A 23,090-nucleotide genomic window follows, 5' to 3' on the forward strand; every position below is an offset into this window, starting at 1 on the left:
TAGAAACAACATAAAAGAAATCAATTGATTAAAGGAGCATGGCCTATCTGTTCTTTCCACCCACTAAATAAAGAGCCTCTAGTATTTTATTTTCCTTCTATTCCTTTTGGGCAGAAAATCGCTGCCTCTACCTATTTTCACTGCCTGTTGCTGAGTTTCTTCATTTTTGTTTTAAACCTGTCCAATCAGCTACTGCAAAACCCAGTCACCTTCTGTTTGTTGCCAGGTTGCCAGGTTACATCCAGAGGACAAAGAGCTTAAATTCCTGTTACTCAGGCAGTATCAAATGCTAATATTCTAAAATCTTTAGGGAGAGGAGACTTCAACCTGGGTAGTTTTGTTCCTATCTCTCACCAACTCTACCCAGGGCTTGGTGTGTATATTATGGCAAAGGGCTAAAACTAAAAGGTAAGAGAGAGAATGCCACAAGCCAAAATTGTCAGAATATGTTATTTTTGTGTAGTTTATATTTTTTTCAGTCTTAATTTTTTCCTTTTAACTAAAGAGAGACTAGTTTTGTTTCTAGTCAAGGCTTGCACCTCATCTTGTCATTTGATAACAATTAATCTTCAATATTCTTTGCTATAGTCAAGAAAACCAAAGTAAAGTAATAAACTATATAAGATGATATTTTAAAATTCCAATAACTTCATTGTTTGAAGCTGGTAATGTGAGCCATTATTAAATTGCACTGATGCATAAAATGGAAAATCAATTTTTATGTTAAAAGAGAAATTTTTATCATGTTCCTGGGCTGGGGGAAGATTATAAATTGAGAATGTTTTTGACAGATGTTTATAAATTATGTTATCTGTGAAAGAAAAATAACTATTAGGGCAAAATGTACTTATTTAAAAATTTTTTCAATGATTTGATAGTCTTCATTTATGAATTTTCAATAATTTATATCATTGTTTTTAGTATTTATACCTGGGATAAGCATTAAAAACAGATGTATAGAATGATACCTCTTTTTATTCTGTTTTCCTGGAGTTATAAAGTACTAAATCAGGCAGTACAGATTTTCTCCACATATTGCGTACTTACATTTACTTTTCCCTGTACTCTGATGCCAAAAAGATTCTGGGGTTAGCCAGAGTCAAAGACATAAAAGGTTTAAAATTTTCTTTCAAGCAAGATAATATTATAATAGAGAATTATTTTCAAATATGCTATATATGATGAAGTTAAGACCTCAAATTTCTGTTAGACAAGAGATGTTTTATATGCAGCATATATATATAAATATACATTTTATGTATGAATATGCGTGTATAGTGTTGCTTTATTAACAAGTTAGTTTCTCTAAATAAGAACAAATAAATAAATCCTTTTTAAAAAAATTGGAGTAAAATAAAATATCTTCATATTTTTACAGCCAATTTACAAATCAACAAAAAATCAGCCCTTTATAATTTTTGCTAGTCTATTATTATAATGAAGCAACATTTTTTTTATATTTCATAATTTTAAAGAAAAATAGTCTTATATTCCTATAGTATTCTATAACTAGTTCATTTTATCCTACTACTAACCTATGAGGTAAGGAAATAATTTTGTTATAGCTATTTTACAGATAAGGAAAGTAAGGATCATAAAAACTATATGACTTGTTCAAGTTCAAACAATTAGTACAAACTCAGAGCTGGAATTCAGGTCCCAAGATTCCTAGCAACTATTCTTTTTACTGTACTATACAATATTGTTTCTATGAATCATATTTTCTAACTTCTTGATAGAAAGTATGACCCTTCCAGAATGCCTTTCTGAGGGACTGACTATTGAAATCACCTCTCTGAAAGTTTTTTTTAACGCTATATATTCATGAAAATACATTAAAAAACATTTTCTCATTCATACGCAAATAGAAATTCAAGAAAGTGTGTGTGTGTATACCACACACACACATATATACATAAAAATACATTTTATTGTAAAATTTATATCTATATATATAGGTAAATGAATTAAGTTGATATTTAATGAAATACAAACCAAATTTGTTTTTTTTTTCCAGAAGACTTTCTATCCTAAAGTACATTAAAAAAGCAACTTCAGAGTGAGCAGTCATACAGAGTCAAACAACTTTCCTGTCTGGATACAATTCCTTTCACAAGCTCTGTAATTCCACTATTTTATTAATCCCTAAAACTTCAGTAAATTACACAAGCTGTTAGAAAAAGTTGAGTTGCTTCTTCATAAGAGAAGGGATAACAGCTATTTTGCACTAACTATGGCCAAAGTAGCCATGTCATAGAACCCAGCTTCAAAGGAAGATTATGTTACAAATGGTGAAAGGAAGTTTAAGAGTGATACAGGGAAAAACTCTAAAAATTGTTTGATTCTCAGTTTTGATGTTTGAAAACACAGATGGAGCTTAATCAAAGACTTGGGTCATTTAATATGAAATGGTTTCTTTTACCATTTTTATACATGACAAAAAGGCTCTTTGGTTTAATTATGGAAAGCAGAGTCATTGAAGGAATACCAGGGCAGTGTTTGTACTCCAACCTAGGGCATCATCCAAGATCTCCAATAAAACCATGATGGTAGCCAAAATCTTTGAACCATGATAGAGAGAAGAGGACAATAGTAATATTGACAGAACTTTGATCATATTGGTCTTCAGGCAATATAGGAGGAGACAGTCCATTATTGTCCAGTAAAAGACTGACTTCTTTTAGTATAATTAGTATAATTTAGTATAAATAATTTTAGTATAATTACCACAAACTATCACTATTTTACTTAGATTTATTATACTTAACAAAAGTGAGGTAATGCTCTGAAAATACAATTTTCTCCTTTCCTCCTCTTACATTACTTCTCACATCTTCTCTCACTAGCTCTTTTCTTCTTTTCCTTCTTTGAATAAAGAGAGGTACTCTTTCTCCTTAAGACAAATCTCTCTGCATTCACTCTTTATCCCATATCCTAACATATCCATTAGATTACCTCCACTCTTCAATATTTTTGAAATATCTTCAAATATTTTTTCAAATATTTGAATATTATTCAAATATTCAAAATATCTTCAATATTGTCCTCTCTGCTGTCTTCTCTGTTTCTTACAAACACATCATGTCTCACCTATCCTTAACAAAACTTTATCACAATTAGTTTACACTTTCTCTCTCTCTTCCTCTAGCAAAAATTACCTAATAAAGCCATCTATATCTGGTGACTTCTTCCTCCCTCACTTATTTCTAAACTCTCTGAAAGCTAGATTCCAACCTTATTCAACTGACAAGACTCTCTCCAAATTTACCACGAAGTCTCTTATTTCTCTGATGGTCTTTTCTCAATTCTCCTCTTTCTTGACCTTTCAGTAGCCTTCCAACATTCTTTCCCCTCTAGGTTTCTATGCCTCTGCTCTCTCTCCTGCTGCTTCTATCTGTTGTTCTTTCTCAGGATTCTTATAAATTCTGTTCTTTTCCCTGAATTTCTCTCAATTCTAATTTCATTATATTAAAGTGTTTGCTTCATTTTAACCACTCTTAGAGATTGTACTGTAAAGTCATTTTTCTTTTCCTTTGAGAGACTGCTTTTCGTATCTCCTCATCTTCTTTCAACACATGGAAATTCTTGCTTATTCATATTTTCAACTTCAGTACTTGGATTTTGACTTTTACAACAGGTCTAGTGTCTGATACTTTAGGATTTGATCCTGCTCCCATGTACTCTTGATGGCATCTGCCTTGTTTCCTTTATTCTGACTCAATATCCTGATGGCACAATACAAATGCTGACCTCAGCCTATCTCTCTTTCCCAATCCCCAAATAACTAGCTGGTTCTATCCACTGCTCTTCCACTAAAAAGTCCTAATTAGTAGTTGAATATTGCACTGATCCCTGATCTCCTCTAAGCAACATTCTCCCTTCCCCAATAAAATAACATATGAGTGATCAAAAATTGAATTGGTCCTACTATGACTCCCATTGCTCCAAGGAGTGCATAGGTAGGCCCTATCTCCCTGAACAGTGATTTATGGGGACAATTTTTATCTTCCACTCATGTTTTTACAAGCTAATGCTGGAATTTGGTTTCAGATTTCAATGTACATATAACAAGTACAACAATATCAATGAAAAACCATAAAAATTTGAATTCAGTCCAAGGGAATAGTCCCCAAAGAAGAGATTTGAGTATTCATCACTTTATATTTATATATGCATAAACATATATATTTATGTTTACGTATACACACACACATATATATATATATATATAGGGAGAGAGAGAGAGAGAGAGAGAGAGAGAGAGAGAGAGAGAGAGAAAGTTCAAACTGACTTTTGGCCCCTTCCAGTCCTGATCCTAGGCAAGTTCTTGTTTAGAAGGCCTAGTACTTTTTGCAGTTTTCTGCTAAATAACCCAACACAGAGAGGAACATTATCAATTTTATAGGAAGCTATACTTATTATTCACAAATACTCACAAATACTCAGGAAGGGAGCTGTCTGATTATATCTAAAGTTTCTGGGCAAGCTGAAAAGATTCTGTTCAACAATGGGATGGATAAGATTAAAATACAATTAAAAATTTATGGGACCATGATGCCCAAATGTTTGTTTCTTTAATTATTTCTCTAAATAGATAACCATATTTTGATAATACTTATGAATATTCATAACCACTTTAAAAATAATAAAGTAGAAAAGCAGGTCAATAAAGTTCTTAATCATTACAAATGACTTTTCATTCTGTTTAGCTATATACATGACATCACAGTTTTTCTGGTATTAAAATAATCTAGGCTTTAGCAGAGAATCCAAAGAAATTATGAATTTCTCAAGCACTAAGTCTGTAAAACCTAACTTTACAAAGTGATAGCAATGTTACAGAGAAACTCTTTTAAATTAAGAGTGTAAAATAAGTGCAGGAGGGAATTATATAATAAATAAGAATAGATTTCATTTAGTACCAAAAAAAAACCCATAAAGAATTGAGGAGAAGCTCCAAAAGAAGCATGAAGGGGAAATCATTTAAGAAGACTTCAGAATAACGATAACATTGACTATTCTCCCATACTTGGGATATTTCCACCTTTTTCTCCATCTCTTAGAATCCTTTTGTTTCCTTTAAGGGTCAATTCAGGAGCAATTTTTTGAAATTGAAAGAAAAAAGAAAGCTATTTTAAAGCTTACAAAATTTGAGGCAATAAACTAAAGACCTTCAGGGTATAGGTGGTATTTTCATCACTACTAACCCATCAGATATTAAAAAGATTTTTAAAAGACAGATTTGTTGTGTACAAAGTCTTGATGAATTTTAAGAACAAGATTTAGATTTCTAGACTTTTACAGCATAGGAATAAATGACTCCTGGCTATGAATGAAGAGCATCTACTCCTGCCTAATAAGAATATATTTTCCTGGATTCTTGCAAATCTAATTAGAAGGATTTTAACTGTAAAGGGCAAAGGAGAAACTGTCTAGAAGTTGAGAAAATAACAATTAAGAAATCCAGAGATTCATATAAGACAAAATCCAAGAAAGGGACTAATGATAAAATTAACGGTGTAAAATGCACAAAGTCTGAGTAACAGAGAAAACAGAGATAGATAATAAGAACACACCTACCAAATAATAAATCCTTAATCAGTTTCCTTCTCTAACCATTGTGAATAAAGTTGTGTATAATCCAATAATCCAATTCAACAATTACTTATTACTCTTGGTATTACTTAAAGTTGGGTGATAAGAATTTTACCGAAATGTTGCAGGACATCGACTATGAATGTCTTCATCTTTTCTCCATACATACATTTTCCATACATTTGGCTTTACCGATTTTTTACTTTCTCCTTTTAGAGTAGAAATGCCTCTTCTTTCCAGGGTTAATTCTACTATTTTATCCTTGATTCTATCTCATCTCCTGAGATTCAGCTCCAGAAATCATTTTCTCTTAAAAATCCAGATATATTTGTTCTCTTCTGACTCTTTCCTCTCCAAGAACAAAAATGCTCTGATCTTCTCTAATCTCAACTTTCTATCTTATTATAGGTATTGTTTTATTTCAGGTCCTTCCATTTGCCACCAAATTTCTAGCATATAAGTCTAAACTAAAGATAAGTCTAAACTAGATGGCTTACTACCCATTCAGTAAATTAACTAAGTTGAGCAACAATTAAAAGTTCGTATTTATTAAATGTGTGCTACATATCAGAAATTCTGCTCGTTGTTTGCTATACAAATACTAAAATGAGACATTCCATTTAAGAATCTTTTAAAAAATTTTTTATCCATTTTAAACTTTAAATACAAAATGAGAAAAGAAAAAAGAGAACATTTCCATGTATACAATAAAACATAGAAGATTAAACATAAAAACCATAAATTTCTATTTAAGATGATGTTTTTTGAAAAACTATGTAATGAGTACTATGCATTGTTTTCAAAGCTATCAAGCTTCTTTGTGCTTCCTTCTATCTTTTCTTTTCTGATGTGCAGTTTTTTTTCTCTTATCCCACCTCAGGCTAATATTAAACACATACACACATATGTATGTATTTAGATAGATTTACATACATATATATGTACATACATATACATTTATTCATGTGCATACACACATGCACACACATACATATATATATATATATATATATATATATATAAAACTTATGATATATACTTCTATTTATGAGTTCTTTGTCAGGAGATGTGTAATATTTTCTTCCTTAGGTTCAAGTCTTTCCATGTTTTCATAAAATCAACTAGCTTATCATTTCTTATAAGCAGTTCCATCACAAATTCCATCACAATTTGTTTAGCCATTTTTCAATTAAAAGGCATTTATCATTTGTCAATTTGGGAATAACTCACATTGTTTAAATTTGACAAAGTTCTTTATATATTTGAGAAATGAGACCTTTATTTGAGAGACTGTCTATGAAAATTTTCCCCCTAATTTTCTGCTTTCTTTCTAATATTGATTACATTGGTTTTATTTGTTCAAGAATACATTTTGCTCTAGTCCTTTATTTTGATTCTGTGTGCATCATTTTTAATTGTGGGGTCTTGTAAACAACATACCATCAGGTTCTGATTTTTAACTCATTCTGCTATCCATTTCCATTTTGTGGTTAAATTCATCCCATTCATGTTCAAAATTATAATTACTATTACTATATTACCCTCCATCCTATTTCCCCCCACTTTTCTTCTTACCCTATTTATCCAATCCCTCCTCATGTATCTAAGTTACTTATTACCTGTACTGTGCTCTTCTATTCCTTAATCTATCAATTCCTCTAAGAGTTCCTTCCTTGTCTTTTCCTCTGAAACTCCTAAATTTTAAACATGCATTTCTATAAATCTATTCTTATAAATTTAGAAAACTTCTATACCTTTCTAGCTGTATATGTTGTTTCCTCTTTAACCCAGTATTGATGAGGGTAAGGTTCCAGCATTACTAGCCCTCTGTCCCAACTTGCTTCTTCTGTATCATTATCTTCCTTTCAAACCTCATTTGTATGAGATAATTGCTTCTTTACCACTCCCTACTCAGTTTTATTAAATTTTTAGGATCAACCTATTATACTTAGCTTGGGCCCAAACCTTTCTTTCAAACTACCCAAGTAATAATGATAGTCATAAGATTTTATTATGATTTATAATATTTTATGTGTTATATAACATAGCATAATATAATTTATAAAAATATAATAAAATAAATAATATTTTATTATTAAGATAATTTCACATACGAAAAGTAAACAGTTTGACCTTATTTTGTCACTTGTAATTTGTCTTTAATGTTTACCTTATGTTTCTCCTGAATCTTATATGTTGAATTTTTCCATTGAGTTCTGGAGTGGGCTTTTTTGGGTTTTTTTAAATTTTTTTTGGTTGCAAATAGTTGAAAGTCTTTCATTTCATTAAAAATATATTTTCCCATTTATAATCAACTTTGCTAGGTAAGAGCTCTTTTGCTCTTTGAAGTATTATGTTCCAAGATCTTTGGTTTTTGATAATGCTAGATGTTGTGTGCTCCTGATTGTACTCCACAGCACTTAAATTGTAGCTTTTGTAGTATTTTTATTTTCTTGTAGCTTTTGTAGTATTTTCTCCTTAAATCTGGGAGCTTTCAAACTTGACTATGATAATCCTATAAGTTTCAATCCTGGTATCACTTTCAGGTGATAACTGGTAGATTTTTTTCTATTACTACTTTACCTTCTCATTCTCAATCTTCAGGGCAATTTTCCTGAAAAATTTTTTGCAATATTTTGTCAAGATTTTTTTTTATCTTAACTTTCAGGTAGAAAAACAATTTTTAATGTATATAATATTATATATATATATATATATTTGTATACATATGTAGTTATATTTTCTCCTCAATCTGTTAATTTTCCAGATAAGTTATTTTACTAATTAAGTTATTTTTCTAATAAGATGTTTCACATTTTATATTTTATTTTTTCATTATTTTATTTATGTGTATGTATATTCTCTCCTCAATCTGTTAATTTTCCAAATAAGTTACTTTTCTAATAAGATGTTTCACATTCTCTTCTATTTTTTTCATTATTTTATTATTTTTTGGTGCTTTATAACAAAAGCTTCCCCTTGCCCAATTCTAATTTTCAAGGTGTATTTTCTTGTTTTTGGATTTTTTTCCAGTTGGTGGACTTTTTTTCACATTTTCTTGACTTTCTTGTATTGCTCCCCCCTCCCCAATTTTTCTTCAGTTTCTCTTATTTGATTTTTCATTCTTCTTTTGGGGCTTGTGACAATTTGATATTTCTCTTTGGATTAGAAGTAGCTTTTTTAAAATAGCTTTTTATTTACAAGTTATATGCATGGGTAATTTTACAGCATTGACAATTGCCAAATCTTTAGTTCCAATTTTTCCCCTCCTTCCCCCCACCCCCTCCCCTAGATGACAGGATGACCAGTAGATATTAAATATATTAAAGTATAAATTAAATACACAATAAGTATACATGACCAAACTTATTTTGCTATACAAAAAGAATCGAACTTTGAAATATTGTACAATTAGCCTGTGAAGGAAATCAAAAATGCAGGCAGGCAAAAATATAGGGATTGGGAATTCAATGTAATGATTCTTAGTCATCTCTCAGAGTTCTTTCACTGGGCGTAGCTAGTTCAGTTCATTACTGCTTCATTGGAACTGATTTGGTTCATCTCATTGCTGAGGATGGCCAGGTCAATCAGAATTGATCATATAGTATTGTTGTTGAAGTAAATAATGATCTCCTGGTATATAATGATCGTTTCACTCAGCATCAGTTTGTGTAAATCTCTCCAGGCTTTTCTGAAATCATCCTGTTGATCATTTCTTACCTAACAATAATATTCCATAATATTTATATACCACAATTTATTCAGTCATTCTCCAATTGATGGGGATCTACTCGGTTTCCAGTTTCTGGCCACTACAAAGAGGGCTGTAGGAGTAGCTTTTTAAAAATTTTTTTACAATCTCACTCTTAAATGTGAATCTAGATTTCTATCCCCACAGTACCTATTTATGGATTGCTTCTTTTTCCTTAGCTTATTCATTCTTTTGTTTTGTTTTTTAGTAACTTATTTTTGTTATCAGATCTAGTCCCAGAATATGGGAAAGGTGCCCCAGATTTTAGGGCACTCTTTAGTGTTATTTTCTGAGTTCTGTCCAGGGGAACCCATCTTGCCTTTTCACCCCCAAGCGCAACTTGTGGCCCCAGCCAATGCCATTCAGTAAAGCTCTTCCACCACTGCCACCCTGCCTCCTGTGACCAACTGACTTCTGGAAATGAAACCAGGACCTTCACTCTCCTACAAATGCCCACAGCTAGTAGGGTCCCTGCTCCTTTTCTATATCCACACGTGTAACCTTTTGTTCTCTCCCACAGCTGCAGTCCTGGGACCATGTCTGGTCAACGCAGCTGAGCCTGGTGTCCTATGACAGTGGAGGACCCTTCAATCTTTGCCTGCTCTGTTGTCTGACCATCACACTGTCCCGGAAGTAAAAGTACCCGAGAAGCTGTTTTCCATCTCAGCTGACAACAGGTTTTTGTTTGTTTATTCTACAAAATAGGCCTGAAGATGTTTGCACTTCATGCAGGCAGAATCTCTGCACCTGACAATAGACCTTTCTTGAGGTCCTCTCAAGTTGTCTTAAAAGAACAACTGCTTTACTTTCACTTTCATGTTTTCTGAGATTCTGCATTTATTTTGTTTTTTTGTGGGGGGAATTTGAAGAGTCTGGAATTTTTTGACCTACTCTTCCATCTTCCCAGAATCCTCACACCCTAAAGAATCTTACATTTTGCCTTTTAGAAGCAACATAATCTAGAGAACTGGATTTGTATTCTCAGAACTTCATGTTCAAATATTGCTTTTCAAATATTAATTTGTCATGATCCCCGGTAAATCACTTCCATTTCTGGGTATCTTTCACGTCTCTCAGTATACTCCTTTGCAAAATGAGGTTTGTAAAATTCATTTCATAAGTAGGATCAGATATTTATAGTTGGAAGGGACCTTAGTTAAACTGCCTTATTTTATATGTAGCATAGGGCATGGTGCTATCTTAACTCCTTTTTCCTAACTTTTTCTCTCTTTCTCTTTGGGGTCCAACCCATTTATTTCACATATACTCATTCTGGTCAAAGTTAGTTTCCCTGATGAGGTTATAACATATTTCTACAACTCATTTTTAGAGTTTTAGGGGTAACGCTGTTGTAGTGAGGGACTTACAATGCATCTCTAACTCACAACTATAGATTCTAAACCCCAACCAGTGTTTTTTACATTTAAAAAAATAGTCATTATGACACTTTCAACTCTCTTTTGTTTATTTGAGGGAAATGGAGTTGTGACTTGTCAGGGTCTCACAGCTAGTAAGAGTTAAGTGTCTGAGGCTGTATTTGAACTCAGGTCCACTTGACTTCAGCACCAGTACTCTATCTAGTACACCATCTTGTTGCTCTAACACCTAAATTAAGAAATTACTTACTAAACCAAAGGCAAAAATATTAGTCATAACATGTCAAGTCATAATCTTGGGTCCTACTCTTCTATTGATGTATGGAGATGTATGGAATAAGCACAAACATGCATATATCCAGTAGGTAAGATACATGAATTAAAAAAAAAAAAACTGTCTGCAGTAACACATAGACCTTAATATCTTATTTCCTTAGAGAATAGTCTGTATTATGTGTCACCTCATGATCAGTGAGACTGATCCTTTTTTTAGGATCTTATTTCCTCTCTTGCTGGACAAAACACTTTCTCTGCCAGAAGCTAATATTGGGACACCCAAATCATTCTGCTTTTACTCTCTTAAAATAAGAAGAGATTCAAAACAGAACTATTGAATTCTGTGCCTTTGCTTGGGAAACAGAAAGTTTTCCTAAGTCTGGAATTTGGAGAGTTAATTAAGTCATTTCATTGGAATTGGGAGGGAGGATTCTCCATCTTAAGCTGTGACAATAAAGATAACCAAACCTCTGAGGGATTTCCACCTTTTAAACTGCAGGTGGCAGTAAAGAGTAAAGAAGTCATGCCTTTCCTTTCTCCAACCAGTTCTTCCCACATCAGAGGATTCTCCTTTCCTCTAATCAGCTTTTTCAAATAGCATAGTTTTGTCCAATCAGATTAGATCCTGGAGGCATCCAGAAGTGTCCTATATTTTTTAAATCTCATAACAACAATAATAACTTGAATCTATATGACATTTTAAGGTTTGCAAATTGCTTTTCAAATATTTCATTTTTCCCCTTATAGCAATCTTTACATGCTATTATTATACCCATTTTACAGATGAGGAAACAGAGGTCTTATAGTTAAATGACTTGTCTAGAGTCACAAGGTTATTAAATGTCTAAAATCAGGAGCCTTCAAAGATTGTCTTCCTCAGTTCAACAGATCTCAGCTGGGTTTGGGTTAAACTTTTCAGGAAGACTCTCCCTGGTATTTATGTGACTCACTTCTGTCTTGGAATGAGAAAAAAATAACAATTCTATCAGAAACCACAAAATATGCCATATACAATTTTCACAGTGATTACAAAGATCACTGGGTTTTTCCTAGCTAGGTTATGTTAGCTGCCTCAAAGTTCTTTATAGTTATGTAAATTTGCTGCTCATACTTGGGCCATCTGTGCTAAAAATTAGTAAATGTTTCCCTCTTGAGGAGCTATCAAGTACCCATTTATCTGAGTTGTTACTTTCTTTCAGCTCTAACCATTGTAACAAGAGATTGCTTTTCTGATTATTTCTCAAATATCCTTTTCCTTTCACCTTTTCAATAAAAAAAAAATGTCCAAATGAAAATGGTGCACCTCTCATACAGAGAAGAAAATCCATAGTTTATGTAGCTAAGGTGATGTGCTAGATCTGGAATTTGAATGCTTTTGCTCTAATTTCAAATCCAATCTCCTTTCCATGTTGTTTTGTGAAAATCAAGAATATTTTAAAAGTTGTTCAAAGATATTATGCCTGTGTTTATCGAATATAATTTTGAGGAATGGGGAGAATCTAGCTACTGTAGTGTCCCTGCCCTTCTTTGAAAGCTACTCTTTTTTTATGATTATCAGTTTATGGGTATATATCAATTCATTGCTTGAGGCAATTGTTAAGTTTTCACTGTGAGAATTTATACCTCAAAAGTCAGCAAATGCTATAAATCAGATCTTGACTTAATATGTTTGATGGTCTAGATTTAAGAAGACAATTAAATATAGTGTTAATAGTGCACATGAAACTTAAAAATGAGTCAGATAATACTTTTTCCCCCCAGAGAGCCTCAGAAACTTAACTTGCTATGTGACCACTGTCTAAATAACAACAAAATGGCCTGCTCCTAGTCCCCTCACCATTTTCAATCTTTCTATTATTTTTAGTGATAAACCACCTCTTTCTCCTTGATAATCTTCTCCTATTTTGGCTTGCATGATAAGATACTCTTCCTAATTCACTTTCCTAAGGGTCAATGAGCTCCTTTATCTCCTTTATTTGTTCACCTTCATCTATGGGTTCCATAAATGCTGACATTCTATTTGCCTGGTTGGGTTATAAATGTCAGTGTTCCAATGACAAGAAATAGCACAAATAGGAACGCTGCCTTCTTTGTTTGGCAGGAATATTTATTCAATAATACAATGGAAAGACATACATTTCTTTTAAGAATGTTCTAAACCATGGTTCATTTAGCCTTATGTGATACATACTAAAAAGTTAATTTTTATCTCAAGTAAATTCATGATTTATTGTCTCAAAAGACAACAAAAAAGTATAACACACAATTGGATAAATTAATTTTAGGATGATTTTAGTGCTCACTTCTTGGTGACTTTTATATGTGAACATGAAATTTCATTTAGCTTAAAGTAAAAACACATTTCATCTTGGCAATAAATAGATTTTTTTTAAAGTACAGTTACTGGATTATAATTCTCAGGTATAATTGCAAAGGTGATAGGGAGATTCCAGATAAAAGTTTCTTCTAGAGATTCCTGGAATAATTTATCATACTAACAAGTGGGAAATGGATCCCAATCTATCTAAAAGTTTTTGGAGTGACCCCAACCCTTGTTTTCCTATATGAAATTAATTTAATAGTGATTCATTAATGATGAAATAATATTTAATAAAATCAACTTTATTGCATCCTTAGTTTTTTCATTTAAACTGGCACCTTTACTTTATTATGACATTTGAGATTCATAAATCTTTTGATTTATCTATCCAGGCAAAACCTTGAAGATTTTATATGTACAGGATGGATTGATCTTAGGTATATGTGTTTTAAAAGCAAATTGATTCCACAGTGTCTGGAGAGATTTCTTCCTGTCCTGTATACTTTTTCCATACAATCATAGAACTTAATAAAATCCTGGTATTTGAAGAATTATAAATAAGACTTGGAACAAGATGGTGTAAACAAATAAATGAAAACCAGCTCCCAATACTTAAAAGGAAGTTAAAGGAAGAAAATTGGAAGGAAGATCAGTAACTAATGGAAAGTAACAAATTGTGAAATCACCAAAGTACAGACAGAGCAAATAAGAATTTGATTTCTTATATATCATCTGTGGTTTCCCACACTGTGGAATGCTATGAATCTTGATCTCAAGAGGATACCCAAACTGACAAAATTCTTCTTCTTCTTTTTCTCCCCTGAGGCAATGGGGTTAAGTGACTTGCTTAGGGTCACACAGCTAGGAAGTGTTAAGTGTCTGAGACCAGATTTTGAACTCGGGTCCTCCTGACTTCAGGGCTGGTCCTCTAACCACTGCGCTACCTAGCTGCCCCTATACTGACAACATTCTAAATATTTGAAGTCTTCTAAATGTCTCTTGAACTGTGTTAGTCTTACCTATAAGAGATTGAATATTCTCCAAGGTCCTTTCTAGATGTAAGACTCTATGCTGTCTAATAAGTTATAAACAAGCTAGGTGAGTTTTTCAGAGAAGAGACTAAAAGTCAGAGAAAATAATAGGATTTATATAGTGCCAACTTAATGTTTACAAAATGCTTTGCTTATATTTTCTCATTTAATTCTCACATCCCTATGAGATAGATATTATTGTTCCCACTTTACAAAAAAGAAAACTAAAACTGAAAGAAATTAAATTCTACTAAGTATGAGGCAAGATTAAAACTCCAATTGTCCTGACATGAGATCTAATACCCTATTTACTATAACACTCAGTTGCCTTTTTTGCTGATGAGATTTGAAATAGTACTCATCTAAGAGTAGGATTGTTTTCTTTGTTGATAAAATTGCTAGTCTTAGATAAATTGAAAAAGGGAAAGGAATAAAAAGAAGAGAGAAAATTCATAAGATATATTTCTGGAATCTCCTCTACCTCAAGTTTTATGGAACTCCATAGTAAAAAAAAAAATCAGGAACTCCTTTTATTCAAAGACCAGAAAAACAGGAGGAGCTCCTAGAGAAATTTTAGGACAGAACCTGATTGCACAACATTGGAATTTCATTTGAGATAAATTGGAAAATGGCAAAGCCTTAAAATTAGCTGGGCCTAGGGACATCAGTGTATAGGACAGTTAAAAGAATAGAGTATGGATTGGACTGAGGTGGCTTTTGTTAGTAAAACCATCAGGAGAAGTGATGCTCATGACTTGGATTCCATACTTCTTTCTCCAAACTATCTATGACATAATTCTTCTTCTCCTTCTTCTCCTTCTTCTTCTTCTTCTTCTCCTTCTTCTTCTTCTTCTTCTTCTCCTCCTCCTCCTCCTCCTTCCTCCTCCTCCTCCTCTTCCTCCTCCCTCCTCTTCCTCCCTCTTCCTCCCTCCTCCTCCTCTTCCTCCTCCTCCTCCTCTCTCTTCCTCCCCTTCTCCTTCTCCTTCTCCTTCTCCTTCTCCTTCTCCTTCTCCTTCTCCTTCTCCTTCTCCTTCTCCTTCTCCTTCTCCTTCTCCTTCTCCTTCTCCTTCTCCTTCTCCTTCTCCTTCTCCTTCTCCTTCTCCTTCTCCTTCTCCTTCTCCTTCTCCTTCTCCTTCTCCTTCTCCTTCTCCTTCTCCTTCTCCTTCTCCTTCTCCTTCTCCTTCTCCTTCTCCTTCTCCTTCTCCTTCTCCTTCTCCTTCTCCTTCTCCTTCTCCTTCTCCTTCTCCTTCTCCTTCTCCTTCTCCTTCTCCTTCTCCTTCTCCTTCTCCTTCTCCTTCTCCTTCTCCTTCTCCTTCTCCTTCTCCTTCTCCTTCTCCTTCTCCTTCTCCTTCTCCTTCTCCTTCTCCTTCTCCTTCTCCTTCTCCTTCTCCTTCTCCTTCTCCTTCTCCTTCTCCTTCTCCTTCTCCTTCTCCTTCTCCTTCTCCTTCTCCTTCTCCTTCTCCTTCTCCTTCTCCTTCTCCTTCTCCTTCTCCTTCTCCTTCTCCTTCTCCTTCTCCTTCTCCTTCTCCTTCTCCTTCTCCTTCTCCTTCTCCTTCTCCTTCTCCTTCTCCTTCTCCTTCTCCTTCTCCTTCTTCTTCTTCTTCTTCTTCTTCTTCTTCTTCTTCTTCTTCTTCTTCTTCTTCTTCTTCTCCTAGAATCAAGTTTAGCTGTGTTTAAGAGGTTTATCACTTGGCTAATTAACAGGATGCCAAATAAAGATCATCTACTCAATTATAGAGAGGTTATCACCTGTAGTGGAGAGGATACCCAAACTGACAAAATTCTAAATATTTGAAGACTTCTAAATGTCTCTTGACTCTAATCTTACCTATAAGGGACTGGGTTTCTCTACAATCCTTTCTAGCCCTAGGACTCTATGATATCCAGGCAACTATACAACAACCAAATGTGCCCTAGATATTTTTTATATGAATTCCTGCTTAAGCCAGAGAATTCAGTCTGGTAAACCCAACATCAGAGAGTGACACTTTTAGGCTCACAGAAATTCCAGTGATATCTTGCAAAATTGCTAGTAGGCAACCCTGTCTTTTTTTCTATGGCACTTTCCCATTTACTCTTGTCATCCATTTCATTCCTCCATTTCACTCTATTCAACACTAAATTCTCCAAACCTAGTCTTATAACCCAGGCTCGTGAATCTCTGCTAAATTATGATGATAATTTAGGTGATAATAATATCCAGCATTTATATATTGCTTTAGGGGCAACTAGATTGATGCTAGGCTGGAGTAAGGAGGACTCATCTTCCTGAGTTCAGATCTGACTTAGACACTTACTATGTGATCTTTAGCAATTCTCTTAACCCTGTTTCCCTCAATTTCCTCACCTGTAAAATAAGCTAGAGAAGGAAATAGCAAACTATTCCAATATTTTTGCAAAGAAAACCCCAAATGGGGTCCCACAGGATTAGACAAGACTGAAAAATGATTGAACAATAAATGTATTGCTTTAAGTTTTGATAAATGCTTTAAACATATTACCAAGTTTGATCTTGGCAGCAACCCTATTTTCCCTGTTTTAGAGATGAGGAGACCATAGGATTAAAATCCTTGTCCAGTGATATACAGCTAGGAAAAGTCTGAGGCACTTTTTAACTCCCTAATCCAATTCTCCATCTAGTCACATAGCTACCCCAAAGTATTAGCATTGTTTCCTGAAAGTTAATTTAATTTCATTTTAAAATTAATTTTTAATCAACAAAATTCTGCCTATTCTCTCATCCACCATCCTTCCCTATTAATTTGAGAAGGAAAGTAAAACAAAACTCCTCTTAAAAACTTGTTCATTTTTCTACATTGATTATATCTTTCTTCACCCTGAGTCTTCATCTCTCAAGAAATGGATTGATTGGTGCCTTCTAAGATAACTTTTGGAAAAAAAAATTGTAGTGGAAATATTAATCATGCTTCATATTTTTAATAGATTTCATTTGAAAATCCATATGCTCCATTATTTCATGGTTCCCTTCCCTTTGGCAGTTTATTTATGGCTCACTGATTTTTTTCAAGATTGAGTTAAGATACTTATTTTTTGTTAGACTGAGTGCCTTATATTTTTATAGATACTTGAACTACTTCCTTAGAATTCTAAGTTTTACATATGTATAAAGTAAAAAGGAAAGGGTAAAGTAGTAGTTTCATATCATTTTATTTTTCAATTGCTCTGAACTCACTTTCTTCTTTTTTTTTATTTATAATTGGGTTCTTTATCTGAGTACCTAATAGTTTATGTTTTATTATTCTTTAAAATCTCTATTTCTACTTTAATTTGGAGACTTCTGTACATTTTTTAAGATTGATAGTTTATCAATCTTCTTAATTCTATCCTCAACATAATTATCATTGTTTTAATTTTGTTCTTTGACTCATTTATTCATGATGTCATTATTTTGTTTCCATTTTAGGCCATATCTATTGCAAATATTTCATCTATTAATTGTAATTTTGTATTATAGTCTGAAAATAATGTTCATTTTTTTCTTTTAAAGTTTTTTCATGATTTATCTCATATATATATGTACATATATAACTTGATTGTATATATACATGTATACATATATATAACATATATATATATATACATATATAACTTGATTTTTTTGTAAAAGTACCATAGTATATTAACAATTAATTGTATTCTTTGATTTTTCCCATTCAGAAGTCTCTATTTAATCTGTTAAATTTGTTTTCTGACATTTTCTTTAGCTCTATACTACTTTTCTTCATTATCTTTCTCTTAGATCTTTCCAGCTTTGAGAACATCTTTCTCTATTATTAATGTTATTATTGTAATTCATTTTCTCTTTTAAGAATAATATTGTTACTTTACATATATATATATATATATATATATATATATGCCACAATTTTTAAAAGTTATTCCATGTGCAATGGACATCTATTTTGTTTCTAATTCTTTGTTATTTTTGTGATAGGTTCTTTCACTTTTTCTCTTCTAGTCATCATTGTTTTTTTTCCATTTGGGTGTTTTTCTATTTGATTTGGTGTGGTGAAGGGGAAAAGGATTTCCAAGTACAGTCAGTTCTGTTATGTGTTTCAAAAATGTGAATTCATTCAAACATGATTGATGTATTAAGCAACAATTTGATCATATTTCAAGTTTGCTTCTCCTCAATTTCTTTCCCAAAAACAAGAGCATTCAAAAAACTGCTCCACTACATAATAAGTCACAAACTTCAACTTTTCAAACACCCATTCCCACATGCAATCTTTCTGTCTTTGTCAAGAGGTGTGTTATAGTTATTGTATATTTTTGGTGCAGTCGAAAGTTTGAGCAGAGGACAACTAATATACCCCATTTCCTTTATTACATCTACAACCCATATTTGCAGCAGGCTACCTGATTTGCTTGAGAAGCCAAGGGTATATACTAGGAAACATCAGAGACCACTATTTATTGTGCTATTTATGTATTTCTTAACCATTATTTAACATATATAAAAACTGTTACTGATTTTATTAGGTTCCTATCTTTTTTATGTGTCTGACAAAGTTCTTGAGTGTTGTGCCCCCAATGCTCCAAAGCTCTTTATTTTTACTGTGCAGTTTTGTGTAGAAGATGGTTTGGGGGAATGATTATGTCTCATAACAGAATGCTTGGAAGTTTTTAGCCTGCAATAGAATTCAGTAAGAAGGCATCAAAAGAAAATAAGTTGATTAGAGTACTGTTAGAAGAAAAATTAAATATGGAAGTTGGGAGGGTGAGGTTAATGATAGGAGAAATCATGATTTATAGAGAACTGCCTTTAAATTGAATGCTTTCAGTGGAAGGTTACAGTCTTCAATCTTATGAATGTTTTAAAATAAAAATATTGAATTGCTTTCTTGTTTACCAAAAGTAAAAATGAAAAGGGCAGCTGATAATACTCTTCTTATTTGTTGCCTCAGATTCACAGATGTTCCTTTTTTGATAGCTAGGGGCATACCAAGAATTTTCAATAAACATTTAACAATCGCAAAATTTTGGCTTAGAAATAGTCAGGGTTAAGAGGTTACAAAGAGCTGTCACCATGGTTCACATTTTGTCTGGGGGACACTAAGAACCAACATGTTCCTTCTAGTCGGCAAGAGACCAACACTATTCATTTATTACTCTACAAGATAAACACTTAGATTAATTTTTGCATTACAGGATTTTCTAAAAGGGATCTTGAAAAAAATGAAAAGACTGTATGATTGAAGCTTCAGAATTGTCAGCCAATTTCAACTTTTAGCCAATGAAAGAATATCCTTTTGCATATGATTCCAAAGTATCAGAGCATCAATAACTTTTTGAGGAGTTATTTACTTAGGAGGACCCAGAAAAATGGAAAGATATAAAGATTCTTTGTTCAGGAAAAAAATTGGACTAATTAGGAAGGTATGCTTCCAATGCACCAGCAAAGAAGTCATGACAAACATGCCAAAACAATTAGCAATTAAAGGAAGGTCTAAAACATATATCAGCACCACACCTATGGGTTCTACTCTATCTGACCTCCCTCTTGGCATTATGCTGGTGTAATAGCTTAGGGTAGAAAGTGTTAATAATTAAGAATGTTAATATCTTTGCAATAAATTGTGATGAAGATCCATTGAAACCATTTCCAGGCTCCAGGTGGCCTTGACATAGGTAAAAAGCTCAAACAGACTTTGGGACCAATATACCATGGAGTTGGTAGTAATTCAAAATGCACTCCCAGTGTACAGAGGCTCCTTTTCTGCTGTGCCAGTCCAGCCTTGCCAACACAATCCTTCTGAGACATGTGTGTTAACCACTGTGTTCCATTTGCTATAACCTGGCCTCTCCCCTTCTCCTGATTTTAGATCTCTGTCTGCCAGGCTGTGGTTTAGAAATTAGTGCTGTTATATATCACTATTGTGGTAAGATAAGCACTAACAGCTAGGATTCTACACAGTGAGAGCTTAGAGGATGTGTATCATGAAATTGGACCTACTTTAAAAAAAAAAAAACCTCATTCATCTGAATTTTTTCCAATTTAAGAAAAATACATCAGTGGGTTGCAATGGGACTATTTTTTAAGTGCCTTTCATCGTAATAAATGAATTCTAGGAACTCAATTCATATTCAATATTTTATCCAAGGTTAAAAGAGGATTGCTGAACCATTCCTATATATTTTTATTTCTTCCTGATTTATAGGCATTGTCCAACAAAACATTCTACTTGGCAGCAAGAAAAGCCAACCAAGTAGTGTAATTCCCAAAAGGAGAGATAATTCTGTTATGAAGTATTTCCAGCCACAATCTTGGAAATCTAACAATAGACTATATTGTTAATAGATTGCTTAAGGGTTCTTTTATTGACTGATTCATTCTTTCAACTAATAGCTTGAGTCACCCAACATTCTGCATGTGGAGAATCAGTGACTATTTAATGAAAAATCAAGTTCCATTTAGCAGAAGGGAAGGATAGCACTAGGTAAATTAGCAGCTAATTTATAATGGGAATAGCTTCAAAAGGTTTACAAAGATATTTCCCACCCTGTCCTCTGCTTCATGCAGTCATCTTTTTATACATTGTCATCTGCTTCTATTGAAATGTCCCATTTCTGATATCATCCAATATAAAGGTGATTAACCTGGAATGTGCTAGATATATATATATATATATATATACATCAAGTTAAATAGTTATATAAATACCAACATATATATATATATATATATGTGTGTTGGCATAATGAGGCTATATATATTTTTATTCACACATGTACATACATTTTAATGTAGATTTGGATGTAGTAGAACTTTAAAGCATAGTCAGATTATCTAACATAGAGGAAACCTTAAAATATTGGTAGCCTCCTTGGATTGATTACATAGCCAGAACACGCTGTGTTTTTAAAAAACTGTCTATGTCTTCCTGCACACTCTTTCTTGCTATATCCAGAAAATGAAAAATCACATTTTGTCACTGTACAGGTGTCATAAACTGAACCAGCAAAAGAGGAAGAACTTCCTTTCTCTGCTTTCCCTTTTAGTGATTGGCTCTGACAAATGGATCTAGGATTTCTTTTTCTGTTCTGTATTGTTTTCTTCAGTTTCAGGGACTGGTGGCAATTCCCACTGGACTGTGGAGTTCAACTCGTAGTGAACTTAAGAATTCCAGGAGAAATATCTCAGCCAATAAGTCTAACAGGGAAAGATAAATAACACAGAAAATACTCAGAACTCCAGGCCCATTTCTTTGAACTAAGCAATAAAAAAGAGAGCAAGGGAAGAAAGTTCTTTCCTTCTCACCATTTTTAGTTGTTTTAAAGGTGATACTTGCACTCATGTGGTAAGGGAACAAAGAGAAATTAGATGCCTCCATAGTCTGTATCAGATCATGCTCCTGAAATTCCACAACTCTAGTACACCTGTTTTTAACATAAATGGTTTCTTTTGTAAAACTATGAATTTTATTTTGTATGTTTAAAAATTTTAAAAACCAAGATTATGAAAGTCAATAGAGCTCTCTCATGCCTTCTATTTCACTCATATAAGAGACATTCACAGCCCTGAGTCATATTACAATGAAGGTGTCAGGCAAGTTAAGACTGCTAGTGTCAGGAAAACTACTAGAATATTTATATCCTAGTTTAGGATTTCTAAGGGAAACCCATTGACTTCACCAGACTACCAAAGGGATATTAAAAAGGTTTAAGAACTCTTAATGGCTATCTTAATGGTTGGTGGAGATTCTTTCTTATGAGTCTATCTTTTTTCCTTTGCCTCTCCCTACCCTAGAACTAGGCTAGCTGATACATCTTGATCTTTTTCTATTTGCTTCACTAGATTAGCATTGTTGACAGAATGTTAATGAGAAAGATTCTCATCAATCAATCACCAGTTATAGGCAACTATTTTGAAGGGGGTAGAGAGGAGAACGTGAAAGGGAAATGAAAGAAGTTGTGATTTGGGAGAATATCTCTTTTATTGTTTATTACTCAGTTATATTTGATTCTTTGTGACCCCATGGACCATAACACGCCAGACCCTTTTATCCTCCACAGTCTCTTGAAATCTATCCAAGTTCATATTTCCTTGATACTATCTAACCATCTGATCCTCTTCATCCCATTCTCATTTTGCCTTCAGTCTTTCCCAACATCAGTCTTTTCCATTTTTTCATCATGTGGCCAAAATAATTAAGCTTCAGCTCCTGTATTTAACTTTCCAGTACACAAACTGAATTAATTTCTTTAAGCATTAACTGAATTTAACCACCTTGTTGTCCAAAGGACAACAACAATGCTAGTTTTCTCTAGCATTACAATTTGAAAGCATTGATTTTGAGGTATTCACCTTTCCTAGTAGTATAATTCTTACAGCTCTATATTGCTCTGGAAAAAAAACACATGGTTTTGACTATATGGACCTTTATTGGCAAGGTAATGTTTTTTCTTTTTGGTATTCTGGCCAGATTTGCCATAGCTTTCCTTCTAAGGAGCAAGCTCCAGTCACCATCTATAGTGCTTTGAGCCCAACAATATAAAATCTGACATTGCTTCCATTTCTTCTCCCTCTATTTGCCAGGAAGTGAAGAGACCTGTTGACAAGATCTTAGTTACTCTAAATTCACTTTTTTTATTAAAGGTTTTTAATTTTTAAAAGAGATGCATGGATAATTTTTCAACATTAACCCTTTTAAAACCTTGTGTTCATATTTCCCCTTCTATTCCCCCATCCCTTCCCCTAAATAGCAAGTGATCCAATA

General features: G+C 33.2%; 1 protein-coding gene across 3 annotated transcripts in view; it reads left to right on the forward strand.

The window, feature by feature from the left end:
• Positions 1-259: 259 nt before the first annotated feature.
• The window catches only part of LOC100918703 (zinc finger protein 474), a 79,978-nt gene continuing 57,147 nt past the window's right edge, over positions 260-23,090 (forward strand). For 2 of the 3 annotated variants that reach the window (XM_003761259.3, XM_031938987.1), the window contains exons 1-2: positions 261-408; positions 9,867-10,023. The gene's annotated coding sequence lies outside the window, so the exon portion shown is untranslated. Of the gene's footprint in view, positions 409-9,866; positions 10,024-23,090 lie in introns of all 3 variants that reach the window. The other variant, XM_031938994.1, reaches the window with a different exon arrangement.

Source organism: Sarcophilus harrisii, chromosome 1 (genome assembly GCF_902635505.1).
Source record: "Sarcophilus harrisii chromosome 1, mSarHar1.11, whole genome shotgun sequence".
NCBI lineage: Eukaryota > Metazoa > Chordata > Mammalia > Dasyuromorphia > Dasyuridae > Sarcophilus > Sarcophilus harrisii.